We start from the raw sequence: 21,814 nt of genomic DNA, 5'->3' as shown, positions 1-21,814 counted from the left end.
CAGTGTGGCTTTCAGCCCTGTCCTTCCCTTCTCCTCAGAGCTCTGGGCTTTCAATAATTCACTGTTTTCTTAATCTAAGGTGTTAAATAGTTAATTAGGAAGAGGGCTGGGGTCCTCTGTGGCTCCTTTTGGTCCAGTGCTCCCAAAGCCTACTTGGCAGTTCTGAGACTCATCCATTCGTAGTCATGGCATTTTCCACCCCCAGCGTTTGAAACCAAAGCCCGGGGCAGTACCCACCGTGTTGCTGCCTGCCCAATGACCTGCTTCCTAACAGAGTCAAAAACATTGGCTTTTTAGAAGTTAATAGGGATGTGCATCGTAGAACTGTGCAAATTGGACCTGAAATCATATTGAAGGTTAAGGTAATGTTTAGATAAAATCATAATTGTGTGTCGTGGTTCTTTTTCTGTATTAAAGTTTTGGATCAGAGTTGTCAACACGTATACAACTTCAACTTCTTAATGGTAATGTCAATGATTAAATGGTTATAGAAAGCTATCCCTGTTGAAATAAAACAGAAGAACCTTCCCCAAAGTGTAATAGAAAATGTAATGGAAATTGTATTGGTTTCAGTGGAAACTATAATGGTATAAACTGTTATGTGTTGGATTCTATTGGTGGGATGTTATCTGGCAGATGGGAACCAATAGAACACTATTAAATCCTATTGGAATAATGTCTAAAACACCCTTCAAAAAGGAATTTGTAATGGTTTAATGAAAAAAGCTACTGGTTTATAATGGTACCATTAGAATGTCTGTGGTGGTTTCTATTGTTTTGTTCCATCAGGGATGTGTATAAAATATTATTTCTATATAATGTTTTCTTCTCTGAAGCATCGTAATGGAAAAAACACACTGGGTCTCTCTCTCTCTCTCTCTCTCTCTCTCTCTCTCTCTCTCTCTCTCTCGCATTTTTATCTTGGTGTCAGTCACAGACTAGTTGACATGCACAAAAACCTTTAAAATATCAATCATAAAAATACATTTGAGGATGCAGTGCATGTTCTGTGAAGTAGAATATACGAGTATTGAGGATGGTAACAGTCACCCTGTAAAACTGTAGTGTACTTATTAATGGATGGTTTGTGCAAACCAGACACCACAGAGACCTATAGAAAAGCAATTGGTCAGTACAGTGGTGTCAAAGCAGTGTAGTTTCTACGCTACGTACAAGGTTGAGAGGGACATTACGGTGTCTGTTCCCAGATTTTATGAGAGATTTCCAGCTTTACAATGCAAACATTAAACTTAACAAACCAATAAAAGGATGCCGTTGACCTCACTAGAGAATTGCCTCAGTGGAAAGCCTGTCACTGATGTTTACGAGCCAAAATCAACCTGAGAAAACGTGAAAGTCTCGCAGGCGCACAGATTCAAGGTTGCGCTTTATTGAAGCGTTAAGTGTCGGTGTTGATGGCCGAGCGGTCTAGACAATGAGTTGAGATTGTTTCATTGTCTGTGACCTTTCTGCACAGTTTGAGATGTAGGATAAAACCTCAGCCGAAAACGTAATCTGTTATGTGAATAATTACGCACAAAATATAGAAAGAGGATAATCGTAACGAATCATTTACACTTATTGTAGCTGTGCAAAGTAATTCAAATAACTTGACTCGTGTACTTGTGTTCCATGACCAAAAGCATGTGATCTTGCTGTTCCAGTTCTTCTATTTAAGATGCATTTTAATGCTATGCCATATTGACATTTTAGACACACAGCCCATTTGAGATAAATTGCAACGCTGACTGTGAAACAGGCCCTGGGCGCATCGTCCAGCATCAGTGCCTGACCTTAATGATGGCCCGCGTTCCAACATCTCCCAGATTCCTTTCCAACGTACCCAGAAGTGTGAATAGCAGCTGTTATAGCTTGAAACTGTGAAATCTGTTACAGAATCGACGGGAGGGATAAATGGCAGTTTAGAGACAGCAATGAGATGAAATGGATAGGAAATGGAAACTTTCTCATCTGCCTCTCAGCTTTTTCTCATAAGAAAGAGGCAGAAATCTTTCAAATGTTTCCATTGCAGTTTCAGATCAAAAGTCAATATAAGATCTCAATATGAACTCAAACATTTCTCATCAGGTTTAATCTACATTCATTTTACACATCCATACTTATACTGGACAGTCTCATTTGTTTTAGTTTCGCATAAACAATTTTAGAAGAAACATCTGTGACGAAGCTGAAACTTCACTACTGAACTATGAAAGCGTAACTTATGCCCAGATAGCACAGGTACGTCTGTAAGATGTATGCTAGAGATCTTGAAAAAATCTGCTGTTTAAAAACATCTGCTCAACATCTTAGAAAGGGGAGTTTTACATACATTCTAAATCATCAACATTGTACATCTTCTAGATGTCTATATGACATCTGACAGGAGACATCTCCGAGTCGTATTGGAGATGAGCGAACAATCAAAAAATTTGTCTTGCAGATGTAAATTCAGACATCAAATAGACGACACCCAGATGTATGTGCGCTATCAGAGTAATCATTAAACTCTTTTACTTGGTTGAGCATTCCACTACTCTCCCACATTTCCCTCGCACATCATTTTAGACAGGGATAGAAGGATTTGGGGGTTTGGAGGTGGAGAGTCTGTATATTGATCACCAAATGAGACCAGGGGATTGTGTGAACGTCCTTCGAGTTATATCCTTTTGTTCATAAAAGGCCTGTTAGGTTTATACAAGTCAGCCCTCAATGGACAGAAATAAACTCCAAGTCTATCAGTCAGCTTGACACGTCGGTAATCAGCGCAAGTCTGGGCTCCGTGTTTCTAACGTAGCTTTTGTGGAGAAATGAATGTCTGTCTTCCATTTTGCAATAAAACCACGAGGAAGGCTGCTTAGCGAGATTGTGATTATGCACTGACAAGACCGCTTAGAGCTTTTCTATGGCACAGAAAGGGAGGGAGGGGGAAAGGATGAAACCGGCGTGATGGATTTATTTATATGATCCAACTTTGCTCCTCTAGGGGGAGCTATGTCATTGAGAAAACGGAGCACGTCGCCTCAGCCTCAACTCACCTGTGTGAAAAATGAATTTATTCTATTCTTCTTCACTTCCATGGTTTACTTCTCTTTTGGTATATCAAAATGTGTCTTCATTGAAAAAAAAAACACATCACAATCGAAATGGCCTTGACGTGGTTAACAGCATACTAGGCATTCTGAGTTGAAAACAGAATGCTTACACAAGAGGGCTTATAAGAACCATTTCCGCAGTCTTCAGCGGTGGGGGCTTCCGCAATCGGTTTCCCCCCGCAGCGGAAGGCCGGACGCATTACTATATCATCTTGCATGGCTATCCATATCTCTGCCTCCATGATTCATTCCTCCCACCTGCCCTGGTTTCTTTTATCTACCTCTTCCTTTAGCATCTGTGCTGACACGTTTAAGCCCCCTATCGTGGGTCATTTGTCAAATTCGGAGAAGGACTTCAGTTTGATGTAAGATCAATATTCTGCGTAAGAATGGGTGGCAAGTGTGTAATTTGATTAGTCGAAGGCATTTGAGCCGTTTCCAGAGGTTTGAAGCAAGGAAATGTTTGGCGTCTTCATGTTGACTCTGCGAGGCGTATGTCATTTGAATTCCCAACAGAACACGAATTAATAAAAAAGCGGTCTTGCAGCGCTAATTTCTGCAAAAGCACAGCGCATTAGGGCTGAATCAAACTGTCTGTGTGATGGCATGTTTTGCGCCCATGTCAACACCGACTGAACTGTCTCTAGCAGTGAAGATGAAAAGAGAGAAGGAAAGAGATGGAATGATACAGTGTGAGAGAGAGTAATGAATACAGTCGGGGGTGATATGACCACAATAGATCACAGTAGGAGTTATTTTATATGACAGTACAGTCTACTTTACATTTTATTATACATTTTTTTACTCTATTTAGACCACTTCACAACATGTAAACACTTGTCCAGCAGCAGGTCATTTTTATTTTATATTTTTAAATCTCACATATGCTGTATAATTTACTCTTACTACTGTTTGTTTAGCATTTTTCAATTTTTTATTTTGTTGTATTTTGTTCAAATGTTTTTGCAGTGTTAAAAAAATGAAAAAGGAAGTTCTTCTGGACCAGTGTTGTGTACACCTTCCAAAGTGGTCCCCAGGTTTAAAAAGCACAAACTGCACTTGGATTAAAAAAGTAGCATCATAAGTGATCTTGTCTCTAACAGACATCAGTGATTTGTTCCATAAACTAAGACCTGCAACAGTGAAGGCTCAAACACCTCTACAGTGGAACCTTGATCTAGGAACAGTGAGGACACAAAGATGACTAGATCTCAGGGGCCTATTTAATCTCTGAAAAGAGATTGCTACAGAGAGATATAATGTTGCTTGATTATGAAGAGACTTGGTTTCTCAAACCAGGCTTGCATTAGATAAGAACACCAAGATTTTTAGCACAAGATGTAAAATAAGAGGCGAGGGCATAGTCTTCATAGGACTTTACACCAAACAGAATGATTTGTAGTTTGTTCAAGCAATGTCAACCATTTTGTGGTCAACCATATCAAATGCAGAATTTAAGTCTAAAAGCACCACAGCCACAGCATTCCCTGTTTCTGTTTCTAATAGAACTTTTAAATGTTTCATTTACACTTGAACCCTGATTGAAAATGTTTAAAAATATAATTCAGTATCATATGTGATTGCAAGTGAGTCAATAACATTTTCTCAAGAATCTTGGAGAGAAATGGCAGGTTCGATATAGGCCTGAAATTATTAAGATTTGAAGAATGAATATTGGGCTTCTTTAATAAGGGAGTAACTGTAGACTCTAAGTGATATCCAGTGGTTTTAAAAATCTGTTTTAGAAATCTGGGTGGAATGATATCTTGTAATGATTAAGTTGATTTCAGATGTTCAACAATGTCTATACAAGATTCAAATGAAACAGACTGAAAATCGAATTGAACAAAATTCCCCAGGGTCAGGTTTGAACTCAATTGAACAATTTTCTCATCATTTATTTTTTACAAAACTGCTCAACAACGACACGGAAGAATCAGGAAAAATGTTGACAGAGGGGCTGATCACAAAATCGGTAACAGAGAAAAGAGTCTTGGGTCCGTGTAAATTGTCATTAATGAACTCAGATATTTGGCCTCATATAAGAAATCTCTCCGTAGTTCATATGAAACCTGTAACTTATCCTTGCAACATTTTCGCTCAGCTCTTCTGCAAACCTTTCTGAGCAAACGAGTTGAATCATTGAGCCGTGGCTGCGGTTTAGTAACGATATGTTTGGGTTTTAACAGAGCAATAATATACAGAGTGGATTTCCGTGTCCAAGATTTGATAACCATGTGAAAGCACCCAATCTAACATGTGTCCATGGGCATGGATAGGCATTGCATCACTCCACAAAATCTAATGAATCAATACGATTTTTAAATTCAGTTAACACGGGATCTCCTGCGACGCCTTTTCCGTGGTACGTCAAAGGGCTGTCGTCACAAAAAATCAGGAATGTTCAAGGCAAACGGCAGCGGGCATGTATAGGATCCACTCCGCATTTTATCAGGCGATTACGAATATCGAGTAAGGATTGACAGTCATGACAATAGATGCTAGCCTCCACCTTTAAGGTCGCAAATTGTCGCTGTCCTTCTGAAACCTCTAATTTTCATCTTTTCATGACATGGGAAAAACACTGTCCTGTTTAAATGATTCAGTTCTGTGTTGTCAAAGTTGGCAAGCACGTTTTAATACTTTTTTTGATTAGATATTTGCAAAACCCAGTGACAAGCATTAAAGGTGACTAATAATGAATCATGCAAATATTATTGTGGTCACATTACAGGTCTTCCATGCCTTTAACATAGAGAATGTTAAACAATATAATAGATATTACCTCCATCAAGATCCAGCCGGTGCAGTCTTGAGTCATCTGACCATCTCAAACTATACATCATACCTCAAAGCAGCAGTTGTGATAAGAGAATAGGACATGACATAGTCAATTTGTAAATCATTGCAATGTTCAATAATTGTTTACACTTTTTGGCACCTTTATGAAGATATGTCTCATAGTCTATACCAATATTCAATTTAAAATTTTCAATGAATTGGTTCTTTTAAAAACAATTACCTATTACTAATCCACCTAATAGTGTATTAGTTGAAGCTAGTTTATAAATAGTGGCCCTTTTATCTCTTCACTGTATAACATCTTTTTTCTTATCTCATTAAAAAATGAACAGGTTTTTTGCTAATGAATTTGATTCTAGTGAAGATATTTGACCAAAGTTACATCACTAAAGACAACAAAATAAAACGGAAGACAATTAAATAATTAACAAATGACAAAAATTTCACAAGTACAAAATGTAATCTATTATAATGAAATTGTAAATTTAAGTTTAAATCAGACTTCCCCTGATGAGGCTTGACACGCCTCTGTTATTTGCAATTTCAAACAAATTTCATTTATCATCAGCGTGTTTGTTCCTCTGATCCAGCATCTCTCAGAGATGGGAGGAGAGAGCAAGAGGAGATAACATGTGAGAAAACAAAAACGGGCGAGAGACAGAGACACAATTATTCCTGCAGCTCTTATTTTAATGAAATGCAAAAGTAATTCCCAAGTGAAAGAAGCAGTAATTGCCCAAACAGTATTATGATGTGACAATCGTGCTAGAACAAAGTATGAAATTGCAGGGGATTTTAATCATGGGTAATTCTCGCAAGAAGCTTGACAAGTTAAGATAATTAAAAAAAGAAAGAAATAAAAACGCTTCTTTGAAAAATAGGGTTTGGTTAGCATGTCAGGGAGCGTATTCCTGTTCTCATCTCATCCTTTGGGTTTGATAGCTACATTTAACAGGCAATAAACTGTACGAAATTCAGAACGAGTCATTTAACTTTACATTCACTGTATAGAAACAAAAACTCTACATACAATAATAATGAAGCATGGAAGCCAAACAGTACTGTATGTAAGAGGATGAGAATAAAGATCTGTGATGTTTTACAACCAAGATTTTTTTGTACAGAAAGGCATTTGTATTGGTAAATTCTCAAACACTCTCTATGAGGCACGTTTGTCTTCTATGTTGTTTTCTTGTTTTAAATATTCACAGATCTGCAACTGCACAGCTGAGCGGCCCCCTAGCAAGTTCGGCGGAGGGAAAGTTTCAGGCGGCCAATTAAACTGTTTAATAGAAGGGGGGGGGGACCGTTGGCATTTTGGTGTCCGCAACATATGCAACGTTCAGTTTAAATGTTAAACAAAAAAATATTATGGAAAAGTATGGAAACTATAGCTTCCGCCAAGTCAAGGGACAATACAGCTAGCAATGTTAGTTAACACACCCGAACACTGGCAACGCACAAGTCAACACTTCTGAAGTAAATGCGTTAGACTCTGTTTGTCTAGTGGTGATGAAACCAATTCTTCATGTCTCCTTGGCCTAAAAACCCTTCTAACAAATGCTACAATTTGAACAGACTTTACCACTCAGAATATAAAGATGCTCAAATTGGTGCACTAGGAAAGCACATTCTTGCTATGGAAAAAACACTTAAGACATGCGTACTTCAATAACAAAATGCACCAAATTGGCAAAAATTGTTAAAGTGGTTTCAATCTCAATAGTAAGATGTGAGTTTTCAGAAGAAAAAACTAAAAGGTGATGATATTCATGTGGTTTCTTTTCAAAGTTGGGTGCACGCTGTTGTTGAGTTGCGGACATGTTTCGTTACACGTACAGGCCTACCATTATGTCATCCTGTCTTTCTTTTAAAACCTGTTTATGACTATTTCTTCTGCAGAACACAAAAGAAGATATTTTGAGAAGTGTGAAGTGAGGTCAGTGTTGTTTGGTTACCAACATTACTGAAAATATATTTTGTGTTCTGCAGAAGAAAGAAATTCATACAGGTTTGGGTGAATGAATAAAGAATTTCCATTTTTGTACTGTCCCTTTAAGTTTCAATAGTGGTACCTCTTTTTACAGAGAAATGTGGTGGCATTACAAATGAGGTCGCATTCAGGAGGAGCCCACCTACATCTGCATTTTTAGCTTTACATTTCAGAGAAAAACTGGTATCACATAAAATGTTATTTTTTTAACATTAGTAAATGCATGAAATGCATAGATGCATGAGCTTACATGAGCTTACAATGAGTTATAACGGTTATCAGCATTTATTCATGTTAATAACTATACAATTTTACTTGTAAGTTTATGATGCATTGACTAATATGTTAACAGTTACAACTTGAGTTTACAGGTGAACAAAGATGAATAAATGCTGTAGAAGTATTGTTCCTTGTTAGTTCATGTTAGCTAATGCATATATTAATGTTAACAAATACAACCTTACTATAAAGTGCTATTGTACGTTTTCCTCAGAATTTAGTGAATGTCATGTTTCTCCAGGTCTGGCTCAGTTACATAAAAGTATTAACTTTGTCAGTTGTCTGTCCAGCCCAATGACTTGTTTGTAGTTGTTCATGTTTCTGGTTTGGTTGATAGCACCAATCCAGATGCTATGAGAATGCATTGTTGTCTAAATGTCTTTACAGATGGATGGTAATACAGATCAGATTGCTTTGAAATGCCATGTGCTCAAAATTATATTACAAACAATAAAGGCATCAAATTGGCATAGAATAATTGCTGTTACACATTTGTAATGCCACCACATTTCTCTGTAAAAAGAGGTACCACTTAAAAGTTATTAAACTCTTATTTCGTACTATTACCTTTAATGAAACTTAAAGGGACAGTATGAATGTAAAAATGAAAATTCATATTTATTCACTCTCGTGTCATTCCAAACCTCTATGAATTTCTTTCTTCTGCAGAACACAAGATATATTTTCAGGAATGTTGGCAACCAAACAACACTGACCCCATTGACAAAACCAGTGAGACTATCTTTTGTGTTCTGCAGAAGAAATATTCATAAACAGGTTTTAAAAGAAAGACAGGATGACATAATGGTAGGCCTATACCTTTAACGAAACATGTCCACAACTCAACCCAGTTAAGCTGGTAAGCAATATTTTGGAAGCACCATCAACAACAGTGTGGACCCCACTTTGAAATTTAGGAACATTTAAAATTCTCTCAGAACGAGAGGTGTGAAACGAATAGCTGGAACCACAGTTCCAGAAAGTGTGTTTTTGTAGCTGTGCACCTTTATGTGATTATGTAACACACTATTTTAAAGTTGGGGTTGAGCTACTGTAAAAAAAAAAGCTGTTAGCGACACAATTTTTATGCTGATTTTCCTTGTCAGTAAAATGTGACAATTTACACAATATTGTGTAATATTTAGCAACCCCCAGGAGACGAACCGGATCAAAGGACATAATCTAATGAAATCCTCGTCGCTAGCTTTGGTTGATGTTGTTTAGCATATTCCGGTCTTGTTTTGCTGCATCGCATGTGGCTTCTTTCTTCGTTGCCAGAGATCAGGTGGCATCTTGTTTGGCATCCATGAATACATTAAGTTCCTATTAGAGTTGAATCAAAACCATCAGCGTGCGAGCGTTTTCCCCAGATTGGCCTTATACACATCCGATTTAAACCCGTACGTGGAGCCGTTGATATTTCATGATGGCGCTGAAAATAAACAACGAAAGAAAACAACATTTGAATTGCTATGTAAAAATGTCAAGCCAAATTCCTCACAGCAGGAGCCAAGCTTTGCTCATAATGGATTCAAAGTCACCCCTTTTTGTATTTTCTCTCCCTTTTGTAACCAGCTCCGGCTAGATTACTGTTTAAAGCATTTGCCAACAGTTTAGAGCAGGTGCCTGCTGGGAAATGTTTCATTTCTATAATCGCAGACGCAGAGATCCGCTTGAGTTGTACGGTACTCTTTTAAACGTCTCTTTCTTTGTAGACGTTGCAGATTTGTTACTTTCCAGAAATGGCCAATCGGATTCAAGCGAGACTCATGGGATGGATTGAGTTGTTTGTGTTTTGAGCTGCCCGACACAGATGCGCTCTCTCTCCCGAGGCGGTTTCACTACTGTCTTCTCACATCCTAACCACCTCCCTTGTTTACCTCTTTCCTCGAGCGCTTCTCAACGGCGTGGCTCGACGACGTTGCTGAAAAGAGTTGCCGGAATTATCGACCCCCGTGTGTCTGTGTAGCTCGCCTCAGCTGGGAAGCTGTAGGCTGTAGAAATCAACCACAAAACCCGGTCCGCCGGGAGATGACATTACTGTCGCGTCGAGGAAAAAGATCTCCTTCTCTTTGCATCTGTTTCTTTTCGCCCTTAGTGTCTACAGGTTCTATAATTAGATTGTCCTATGACTTAACATCTGAATATCTATCAAGTCGGAACGGTTAGTTCACAATGCAGTGAGAGACGTCTGGACTGAATGGAAGGAGATTGCTATGACATTTGAAAAGCTGTGGGAGGTTGTTTACATAATCTTGCGATGGTTGTCTCGTCGCTTAAAATAAGAGGAAACAGACGGCCTGGGTTTTAAAAACAGTGGCGTTGCAAGATGGCGGGCTAAATGAGTTTGACTGTGGAAAATTGTCTTAAGAATGAGACCAAGCCACTTTTAAATGCTCACAACGGATTGTATTGAGATTTGACTGGCGGTTTTATTTGAACGTCAACATGCATTTCTGGTGAAGGGTGTCCTTGTGGTTAGCGTAAGGTCTGGTTTGGCCTGAAACTTGTGGATTAGTTTAAAATTTTGTGCCGCCGTAGGGCAACATAGATGTCTTTAAACGCTAACAGTGACATTCACATGTGCTATTTTAGCCTCCAATAGTGTTCACACAATGTTCAAATCTTAGGTTGAGGTCATATGATGCCATCTAATAACTGGATGTAAGAGATTTTTTTAAAGTTTGTTTCTCGCTTTATTTCTTACTGCTTCTTTATAAAGTTTAACATGCTGAATACGAAAAACAGGCGGTACTCACAAAAAACATTGAATTTTTTTTTTCAAATATTCATATAAAACTTTTTCCTGAAGGGCTTTAGAATTGTCAAACATATCAAACATGTTCAACAGTGAGAGTTTGCAAACAGAAAGGATCTCTTTACACATCTGGCCTCCTACATACCATGCCTTCCCATCAGCCCATCCTAACAGGTTTCCCTTAAAGCAGTGCATCACTTCAGCCTATCTTCACTTATGGACTAGTGAATACTAGCACTTTCTTCCACTTTTCTGCGCTTCTGCACGATATGTGGCCTTTTTTACTCAAATTATCCACCAAAAACATAAATTCAACAAAATACATAGTCAACGCACCCTTTTGAGAGAAGATGGTTTTCGTTTCTGCTTTACGATGCATGAACGTCCATTCACTGTTGTGGGTTCAAGATGACACAAACATGTCTTGGAAAGACGTTTTATGTTTTTGCGGTTTGTGTACTGAATGATTGTGCATGAAAGTAATACTGCAGGTGAGGGAGTTCAAATGACTGAAAAGTAATTGTAAAAGTAAATACTGAATTAGAGCCAAATAGCACGTTTCACAAATAAATACATTTATCTGCAAATCTGTCGAAAATCACAAAAATGCTTAATATCAATGTCGATAATCGGCCATGGTGATAATCGCTCGACACCGACAATAAAAAGTAATCGTCTATAAAGGTAAACAGTGTGACCAAAAGCATCTGCCAAATGAATGAATGTAAATTATTAACCAGTAAGATTAAAAAGCAGTTTTTTTACTTTACAATAGTTAATGTAATGCGGTTAATTGTATAGACTATTTTACAAGACGTAAACAAGCACTTCCTGTTTCAGTTTTCTTACACTAAACAAACAATACACTACAAAATACAACCAAAATAAAATTGAATAGTAGAACAACATTTAAAACAATCTTTAAGACTTAATTATATATGTGACATGAAACAGGAAGTGTCTCCAGACCAGTGTTTAAATTGATCACTTAGTCATCGGCGTCAAACGTGTGCAAAGTTGGTGACTGTGTCTATAGTTCAGTGTTGTATTAAGGCCACTGATGTTTCACGGTCACACACAACAGCTTGTAATAAAAGCATCACACTGCGCTTTGTTTGGCAGTTTGATTTGAATGTCAGAATGTATTTTCGGCGAAGGCTGTCCTTGGGGTTACTGTAAGGTCTGGGATGGGCCAGTAAAGGGTGGGATCATTACACTTAAAAATGCACTTCCAAGACCCCTAAAGCCCTTAATTAAAATTGAATGGCTCTAGACAGTTTTATTAATTCCTTCTGACACATCCTCCTCAAAGATATGCACCTAAAGGACTTTCCATGTCGCTGTTTTTGGCGGTCCTAGACTCAACACTTTTGTCCCCGTAGAGTGATTTATAAGCCTTGACTATTTCACCCTATAGCTATTGTGCTTGAAGCTTTATCCTCCATCACCTTTATTTTTAAAGAGGAATCCAGTGGGAGGGAGCAGTACAATAGGCTGCAATGCTTTATGGGGATTTTCGTGGCTTTCGGCCTTGTAAATTTGACGCCGGACCCCCTCCTGTCTCTGGCTGCCACCTATGAAAGCTGCCAACTGCATCAACCTAAATATCGATCTCCGGTTTCTCTTTCTCCATCTTTCTTTAACACCAGACGTTCATAAGTCATGCGCTCTTTTACGGCTTAAAGGCGCAAGACCTGGCCGTCCTCCCAGGAGCGGCGGGTTCGTGTCTGTCCAAAAGGGCCTTGCGAACAACGGGGGTTCTGTTTCGACTCTTAAATGTTCCCTAACCGGCAAAAATACGGACTGTGATAAAATTTAAGTGGCAGCACAGTGTTCGATTGATACTCTCAATGCTTTCTGAATGAAACGCCACTGTGCTTGTATTGCGGTGCCCGCATGTTTAAGTAGACTCGAGATAAATCAAAGCCTACAGAGCTCCCACGCTTGTTTTTTATTTTTGCTTTTCTTATTGGGCCTTTTCCTGATGAGCTGCCTCGGCTTCATGTCATTTGCATTCTTTTTTCAGCTTCAGGAGTCAAACATGAGGTTCCATCCTAGAAAGAATACAGACGGGAACTTATGTCACGCAGAGCCACGGTTCCACGAGCATCTGTTTGCCCGCCGTCAAAGTGCAAACGTGCATGAGCGAGACTTGTCACAGCCGGTATGTCGACAATGCTCGGTAGCAGTAGCAGCTGACCTCTCCTATGTCCCCGACATGTTCACTGCCATCTCCGTCGCTCGCTCAGACAAGTTCCTGAGGAGATTCGGCAGTCACCGCAAAACAGCCGCCCAGCGGTGATCGTCTACCCACAAAGCCTAGCACTACAGTGGGTCGTATTGACATTTAGATTGGGGACTTCATAAAACAAGCCCTGCGTTTTCCCGTGCCGCTTTCTTTCAGATAATAATCCAGCTGGGGAAGAAAGAGAAAAAGGCGAGATGGAGAGACGCATACGTACTCGAGGGAAATTAAGCTCTTGTCATATTTGCTTCGTGGTGGGTGTTATTTTACACTAAGCTTGGAACCGTGTTCCTGTCAGAGCTACAAATCATAACCTTTGTAAGCAATATCCAAAGACTGGTCATGGATCAGTGTCAAAGGGCAAGGCGTCTTGAATCTAGAGATGATGGTGGTCGGATACGCAGATGATTTGTTTTGGTGTCCTCGAGATCAGTTGACTAAAGACTAAAAAACAGCACTTCATGTTATTCAGAGTTCTCCCGGTGAACAAAAACATTATACAGATCTTATTGTTACTGATACCAATTTTGTAAAGACAAACCTGAAAAATAAAATGATTGCAGTTCTTGAATTCCTCAGTCGACAGATATAATCTTAAAATTTGAAATAAAATATAAATGAAATAAATATACATATATAATATACATATCTAACTTATTAAATTTGAACAAATATAACAATGATCATTATAATGTGACAACAATGCAACAGCATTTTGATTAGAATTCACATCCAATTTATGAAAACAATGTTTTAATCTATTATATATATATATATATATATATATATATTTTCCATTTGGAGGTAAATACATTGAATCGTGTATATAATAAAACATAAATATTTATGTAAATACCCTTAATTATATGCAGTATTATAAAACTACTTGTGTAATTTTTTATTAAACTTAAAGCTCAATTAATATTATTTTAATTAAACCGCAGTTCCGTAAAAAAAAGACCATTCATTTGAAAACACATTTGTGAGGCTGTAAATTAATGAAAGCTTTTTAACTTTTTTCAAATTATTGACCACTGAACAATGTCCTCTTAAGACAAATGAACGGTTCCGCTTTCCGAAAATAAGACACAAAAAAAGAAACAAGACAAAGCAGCACAATTTGGAATAATTGGTCTGAGTTTGAGGTGTTGAGGGATAATTGGAGACGAATGAGGAGAGTTGTGCGTATAATTACTTGTCAGTTCTGGTTATTAGAACGTTTCTTGACAGTGTAGGTTAAAAAAAGTCTAAAAAGAGAATAACAACAACAACACCACAAACCCAAAGTGGAGAGTGACATTATTTTCTTCACAACCACAGAGCCACAAGTACAGGGAATATGAGGATGTCATATGTTGAATATAGTGCCAGGCATGGAATTGCAGAATCCTTTTTAATTGCGTGTCTGAATGTATTAAAATTATTTGTATTTATCTCCATTAAGTCAGGATGACTGCAATGGCGTGTAATTCAAGCACATGATCGGTTGACATGATTAATAAATACAGTGATCATGTTACATTTCGTTATTTCATTAATTCCATTTTTAATTAGGATCTGTTTTATAATTCAAATTGATGTAAAAAAGGTCATGTTCTTATCCGCTGTTACTGCAGTACTTAAGGGAACGGTTTACCCCAGTCTTCATTTACTCGTCCTCGATGTGTTCCAAATCTGCATACATTTCTAAGTTCTGATGATCACTGAAGAAGAATGCAGGACAGCAAACTAAAATAAAGACACTTTTGAATACCTTTGTTATTTTTCCTACTATGGTAGTCAATGGTGGCCAAGAAGTGTTTGGTTACAAGCATTATTCCAAACATCTTTCTCTGTATAAACAGAACAAAGGAATGTATACAGATTTGGGGTAAGTAAATGTTCTGGGTTAACGTTTTGGATAAATCGTTTCTTTAAGGGCCATTGCTAGAACGATAACTATTTGGGCTGGGAAATGCAAAAATCAAGTTTGACTCTATAAATATTTATATGGTTTCAATTCCATTACAATTTAAATTCGACTCAATATTGTTTAGTTACATTTACAATTTACATTTAGTCATTTAGCAGACGCTTTTATCCAAAGCGACTTCGGGGAGCAATAAGCGATATGTCATAAAAGAGCAATAGTACATTAGGTGCTAATACAAAGTTACTAGTTTCAACCAGACCACTACCTGTTGAGATAAGAGAGAGGGTTAGTTTTTTTCATTTGTCTGTCGAGTATTCGCCGAAGAGGTGTGTTTTGATTAGTTTTTTGAAGGTAATGAGAGATGCGGTTGACAAGACCAGGAAGGAGTTGTGAAGGAGAATGAGCGGGAAAGGGATTTAGGGCCCTTATAAGAAGGTATTACAAGGCGCTGCTGGTTTGCTGAACGCAGGGTTCTTGATGGGGTTTAGGAGGGTGTTAAAGTATGCCGATGCCGATACAATGATAGTCCTGTAGGCAAACATCATTGACTTGAATCTGATACAGGCTTCAACCGGTAGCCAGTGGAGAGAGATGAAAAGGGCTGTCACTTCTGTTAGAAGATGAGGCGTGCTGCTGCGTTTAGTTTACAATGTTTCATAAAAAAAATGATTCGCAGACACAAAATTCATGTTTAAATATAAATGCTACTTGCTTACACCAACCTTTATTGAAATTCATATTAACAATAGCCCAATGCAGTAAACTGTGCACACGAGGTAAGCACCATCTGCGAATGCATGTTACAGTAAAAAAATAAACATTTCAAAACAAGCCCACACAAAGCCTTTATCAGGACCTTCCACCATGATCCTCCGTCTTTATTTGAAGTAAAGCAAAAAATGGCGACATTTTCAAGCAATTACAGATAGTCACATCCTCAGATTCCAGAATCTATATATTTTCTTGCAATTCAGAATCTGACATCAATATTTTTACCAAGTCCTAAGAACTATGATAATTATATTAGCATCTCGCTTCGACCCTTTTTTTCACTGAATGGTCCCTTTAAATTAAAATGGATTTAGATTGTCTGACAATGTTTTTTTGTTGGTTCTTTATAGACACTTTATAGAATTGTCTTGGTGTGAATTGACTTTAGTTTATATGGTGGAGTTGCCACAAAAATATGAATAGACAAATTTTCATTAAAATGTGTAAAACAAGTGCCATCCTTATAATCCTTAAACTTCTTTCAAAATTAAACTCTGACCGACCATCAGAGACCTTCTAGAAGCAGCACTGTTTGTTTTATAAATAGTATCTCAAACTCGCTGTCATTATGCAATATTGTGTTACTCCTAAAATATTTAGCCCAGCTCGGCTTCCATGCGTTACATTGAACTTGCTGCCCAATTAAACATGACAGTGAGAAAAACCGTGATGAAATGGACCAGATATCCTTGAGGTGATCAGGTATCCTGTACACAGGCCAATCGTCTCTGCCTCATTTACAACACCGTGTCATTTATTTATTATTTTTTATGAAGGGGGGCTATTATGAGTTAGCTTAATCACACCTCTAATTAGTTTGCAGCAGTTCACTTGTTAAGGCACATACTTTGTGTTGCATTATGAGTAGATTACACACTTATTAAGAGGAATTTAAATGTTTAATGTGTTATACATTTACCCATTTTTTACTGTAAAATCAATTGCAATGTAATGTGAATGTTTTACTTAAAATAAATACATAAAAACTTGAGGATTGCAGCTGTAATACATTTTGTAAATTAACTAATTGAACAAGAACACGAAAGTAAAATTTCACGTAAAGGCAAAGAGACAATAACCTGCAGTTCGATGTTTCGAACAGAGATGGCGTTATAAAAGCAAAAGTTACAGCTTTAATGAAATCGTTTTCTTTTGTCACCTCTTATCAGATCTGTGCGATCTTGTCTTTTCATGAAAGGAATGTTTCCACATTCAGGTCTTGAAGGCAACACAGAACGCCATTATCATGAACGTCAAAGGTTCGGCTGACAAAGCAGACAGCTTATCGCGGGGAGTAGTGGCACTTCTCGGCTAATTATTGGGCGTCATAGACGTGCAGGCTGTTGTCTTCCCGTGCCGTAAATCTAAACAATTCGCTCTCTTGCACATGACAGCCACTTCCAATTAGTACACAAAGGACGAAACCAGCTATGAAATGAGCTTAAGTGATTATGGTGCTGTCATCTAATACAGTAGCTTTTAATGTATCCGGCTGTTTTTTTATGGATTTTCATCAAAATACGTGAAAGACGAGTTTCCTTGTACAGGCAGGGACTTGATCTTCATTATTTTGCATTAACTGTGAGTTCAAATCATATTTTCATATTAGAACGAAGAAATGCAGGGTTATAAAGAAGTGAAGTGAAAAATAACCAAACATGTTTTGCTGATATCAGCAGGCCTTTGTCAACTGGCACAATTTTTCATGCCACCTTCAAAAGCCCCGTGAAATTAAAATAGTATTTTTGTCCTTTAGTCCGTGCGTGTTATGCTAGTGTACTTTTAAAAGTTGAGGTTCACATTTAATTGGTCTATAAAATGTTGATGACTCATCCTGCACCGAACAGATTTTGGTCCCATCAGATGCTTGAACGTGTGAATACAGTCAAATTGATACATTTCCAGGCTTAATTTCCCTTCTTGAGATTAAAACGTATGATATCCATCAGTATAGCATCTACCTTCTGGCTTTTGAGTAAATGAAGCTGCTACATTTCCACACGTAAAGTCACCGGATTGTATGTTTCACGTACAATTACCGTTTCACGGCCGGTAATCACCTCATTGCTTTTGCGTTTAAAGGTTTGAGAAATGCCGTCCCCCCATTGACACTTTCGGCTTAATTAAATTTCCCTCGCTAGTCGAGTTCACGACAGACCAATGACTCTTTGGGGGCTCTGTAAATCACAAACAGTCTGCTTCATACAAACAACCAATCACTCACCACCTGAATACATCTGTTCTGCCGCTCTCCTCGACACAGACAATATTTGTCTATTCTCCCCGCAGTCTTTCACGTGAGGCCCAGATTTATACGGCCACACTTCATTATTCGCGCGGCCGGTATTTACGTTCATTAGTTTCGGTGATGGGTTTTTCTGGGTAATATATCGCCGGCGTTTATGTGCGTTGTGGGTGAGCAATTGGAATGCCCATTGATTTCTGAAGTGATTTAGCGCTGATTTTCAACAAGCGTGGAAAATGGCTCTGGCGCTCTTGGAGAGCCCGATTCACTTTAGCGGGGTGAACTCAGTTGGGGAAGGTTAATTATTAATTGCGTTGTTTGTTTATAGACTACAGTATGTTTTACGAGATGCTCGGAAAGCGCTAAAGTAATCAGCGCTGGGCTCGGCCAATAGGATTTTCATCCCTCAGCACATCCGAGCTATCTCCATTGTTTCCCCCTGGAAGCTGTTTGTGTCGGATACGTCGAAGGATCTGATTGCAGATGCACCACACCAGCAAAGAAACGATTCTCCTCTCGCATTTTGCAGCGTCACAGTTAGCATGAGGTATATCGCTGTTGTATCACTTCATCTTATTCCCTGAAGTTAGTGAGATCGAAACAGACAACATGCAAACCGTTAGCAAACAGATGCGTGCCACACTGACGACTTCACCTTGTTCTCTGTCAAGAATACACGCTTTGTTGTCTTTCTGGTTTGAGTGGTCACGTGACCTCTGACACCATCCATCCATCATGGTCCACCTGCATTTCACTCACACCTGTGGAACACCTGCTTTTGACAAATGTGTTTATATTAGTGACTTAGAAGCTGTTTCATTCTTCAGGAGGCGGAAGGCTGTGTTGAGATTACGTGACTTGCAATTGAAGTCTTAAAGACTTAAAAACATTTTCTTCACTCTTATAGAAATAGTCAGTACCAAAGGTCCTGTGATGTCATCAGCTAGCCGTCATGAATGTCTGTTTACGTAACTATAACTTAGTAATGAGATAATTTTTCTATAAAGGGATTGTGCGCCCAAAAATGTAAATTATTTTACCGTTTACTCGCCTTGTATGACTGAATGAAGATATTTTTGAAGAATGTTGGTAACCAAACAACATTGGTCCACATTGACTTCCATTGTACGAACACAAAACCACTGAGACATTTCTCAATATATCAGGTTTTGAACAACATGGGGGTGAATAAATGATGACAGCATTTTTATTTCCAGGTGAAATATCCTTTTAAGCCAAGAACGATTTCTTTAATAAAAACGTTAATTTCAACACAATATTATTGACTGAGAGTTTATGCTCATGTTGGTAAAACACTTAAATCGACTGTGTATCTCTCTGTAAAGTTGTTTTGATGGTTTTAATGCTATAAAAACATACACTCCCTCTGGGCCGCATGAAATAACCCTGGAAGAGAGGCCTTAGAAGCAAACACTTGTATTATATACATTACTTCATAACAAACACACATTTCAATAAATACATAAAAAACTATTCAATGTTATTTTTAGGGCTGTCAAACACTTATTTGTGACTAATCGTATGCGTAATAAAAGTTTTTATAAACGTATTATATCTGTGTACGGAGTATAAAAATGTATATTTAGCTAGACGGACAGAAAAAGACAACACACACACACACACACACACACACACACACACACTTATATTTGAGAGATATTTACATGTATAAATACGTTTTTATTTGAATTTTTAATTTAGGCTAGATTACATATAAATATAGCCTACTTTCTCTTAGAATTATACATGCATGAGTGATTACTTAAATATGCATTATAATTATACACAGTACACATATATTTTACGTAAACAAACTTTTATTTTGCTTATCATTAGTCACGACTCACAAAAAATTGTCTGCCAGCCCTAGGTTTGTCCTTTAAAGGTGAACCTGTGCCGTTTCATTATTAATCCATATTTATGTGTGTGTGCATACATGTGTATGAGTTGATAATCGGATAGTACAGGTCACCTTTAAAAGGGAAAACACTATGCTGCAAAATATATAGATATGTTTTAAAAAGCATGTTAAAATATTTAATGATCAAAACCTATGAAAAGTCTATTCTTTGTCAACAACATTAAGTGCAGCGACACACAATAAACAAACAAACAACATGCAGATGATATTATTCCCGTTTTAATTTATAAGTTGAGAACATGACATTCTTTGTTTGATGCAGAACAGCGGTTAAGAAGTAATTATCAGTGTGACGTTGGTGAGCTGTAGATGTGTCATTTCAAGCATGATAATGACCCCGTCACACACAGCCACCAGACGGAATGAATATTCACCGTTTCTTTTTACATATTTAAACAAGCACATTTCCATGCAGAGATCATTGTCATGCAAAGTCCAATGAATGTGTTTACGTAGAAAAGGAAACAAACACACGACCGCCTCAAAAATCTCAATGATTTCTCCTGGTGCGCAACGATATTGAATAGAGATCAGACTTTTAAAATGCTTCTAAAAACTCACACGTGTGCCTTGAATCAACAATGTAGAGATTTTACAACATTAGACTAAAATAATGATGTTGTATTCATTTGTGTGTTTTTCAGATTTATATATTTCTATTAATCATAAATGTCATCAATAAATTACAATTTAACTTTTTTTATTTAAAAATAAGTCAAATCCGTTATTAAGTATGTATGTAAAGGATAAGGGTTCCAAGCGGTCTTCATACCTTACAGCCCCTCCCCTAACCCCACCCTAAATCTAACCGTCACTGGTACAAAAGCTTATCTAAATTCGTACTAAAACGGACGAATACGATCGCATGAATTCTTACGAATTGGGCATCTCGCCCAAAAGTTTTGTTTAGAGATTGTGTTGAAAAAGTGTACATTTGATCATTTGTGCTGTCAGGTGTGGTTTTGCCGGACATTTCACATCATTTGACTTTATCCCATGTAAAGAGAAGAACGTTAAGTAACTTGCAGTTTTGAAAAGAGATGGCGATATTAAGTTTTCACATTTTTCTTTGGGTTAAATGTAGTGTCATACTGGGACTGACCTGATGTCTTATGTATGTGAGCTACGGCAGTGTGAAACTTTTCCATTGACTGACTTAAATTTCCTTCTGTTTTTTCAGGCAAAGAACAGAAACATTCTGCCGTACGTCTTTCGTGTTTGACTGAAGAAAGTCACGTTGGTTTGGAGCGACGTGAGGGTGAGTAAAGTTCACAATTTCCAATTCCTTGTGAGATGTTCCAAGACATAACCTCATGAGTTGCTTTAGCTCTTCAAAGGTCAAAACGAAGTGATTTTTCTTGTTAACTTTGCACATCCACCGTGTTGAGGTGCCCAGTGACTTTAGTGGGCGCTGTACCACGTCAATACTGATACAGAAAGCAAATGTCCCCCTTTAATCTGAAGAGAGCGAGTGTAAAGGAGTAAGAGTGGATGGAGAACAAGTGTTATTTGAGAATCCCCCCGGCTTTTTTATACAAGGCTATAATGGATTTTTACTAACAGCGCAGGATGACGCTTGGGGTCTGTCAGGATGAAGAGAGTGTCAGGTGATTTTGATTGTGTCTGCAGGCGTGCTGTTTGATCTTCAAACACTACATTACAGTCAAGCATAATCCACATTTGCTAGTTTTTACATTTCCGGATTAAAACGCCGTTTACTTTACTTGGTCTTCCTCTCAACCCTGTAGCAATATCATGAATAGTCTTTAAAA

General features: G+C 37.9%; 1 long non-coding RNA gene across 2 annotated transcripts in view; it reads left to right on the top strand.

The window, feature by feature from the left end:
• The window catches only part of LOC306902704, a 202,514-nt gene that overhangs the window by 22,835 nt on the left and 157,865 nt on the right, over window positions 1–21,814 (top strand). For both annotated transcript variants that reach the window (XR_013787467.1, XR_013787468.1), the window contains exon 2: window positions 21,223–21,300. This is a non-coding gene — a long non-coding RNA (uncharacterized lncRNA). The remainder of the gene's footprint in view (window positions 1–21,222; window positions 21,301–21,814) is intronic.

This window comes from Barbatula barbatula, assembly GCF_947034865.1.
Source record: "Barbatula barbatula genome assembly, chromosome: 13".
NCBI lineage: Eukaryota > Metazoa > Chordata > Actinopteri > Cypriniformes > Nemacheilidae > Barbatula > Barbatula barbatula.
The sequence above is the reverse complement of the archived record's forward strand: the minus strand, read 5'-3'. Positions and strand labels throughout refer to the sequence as shown.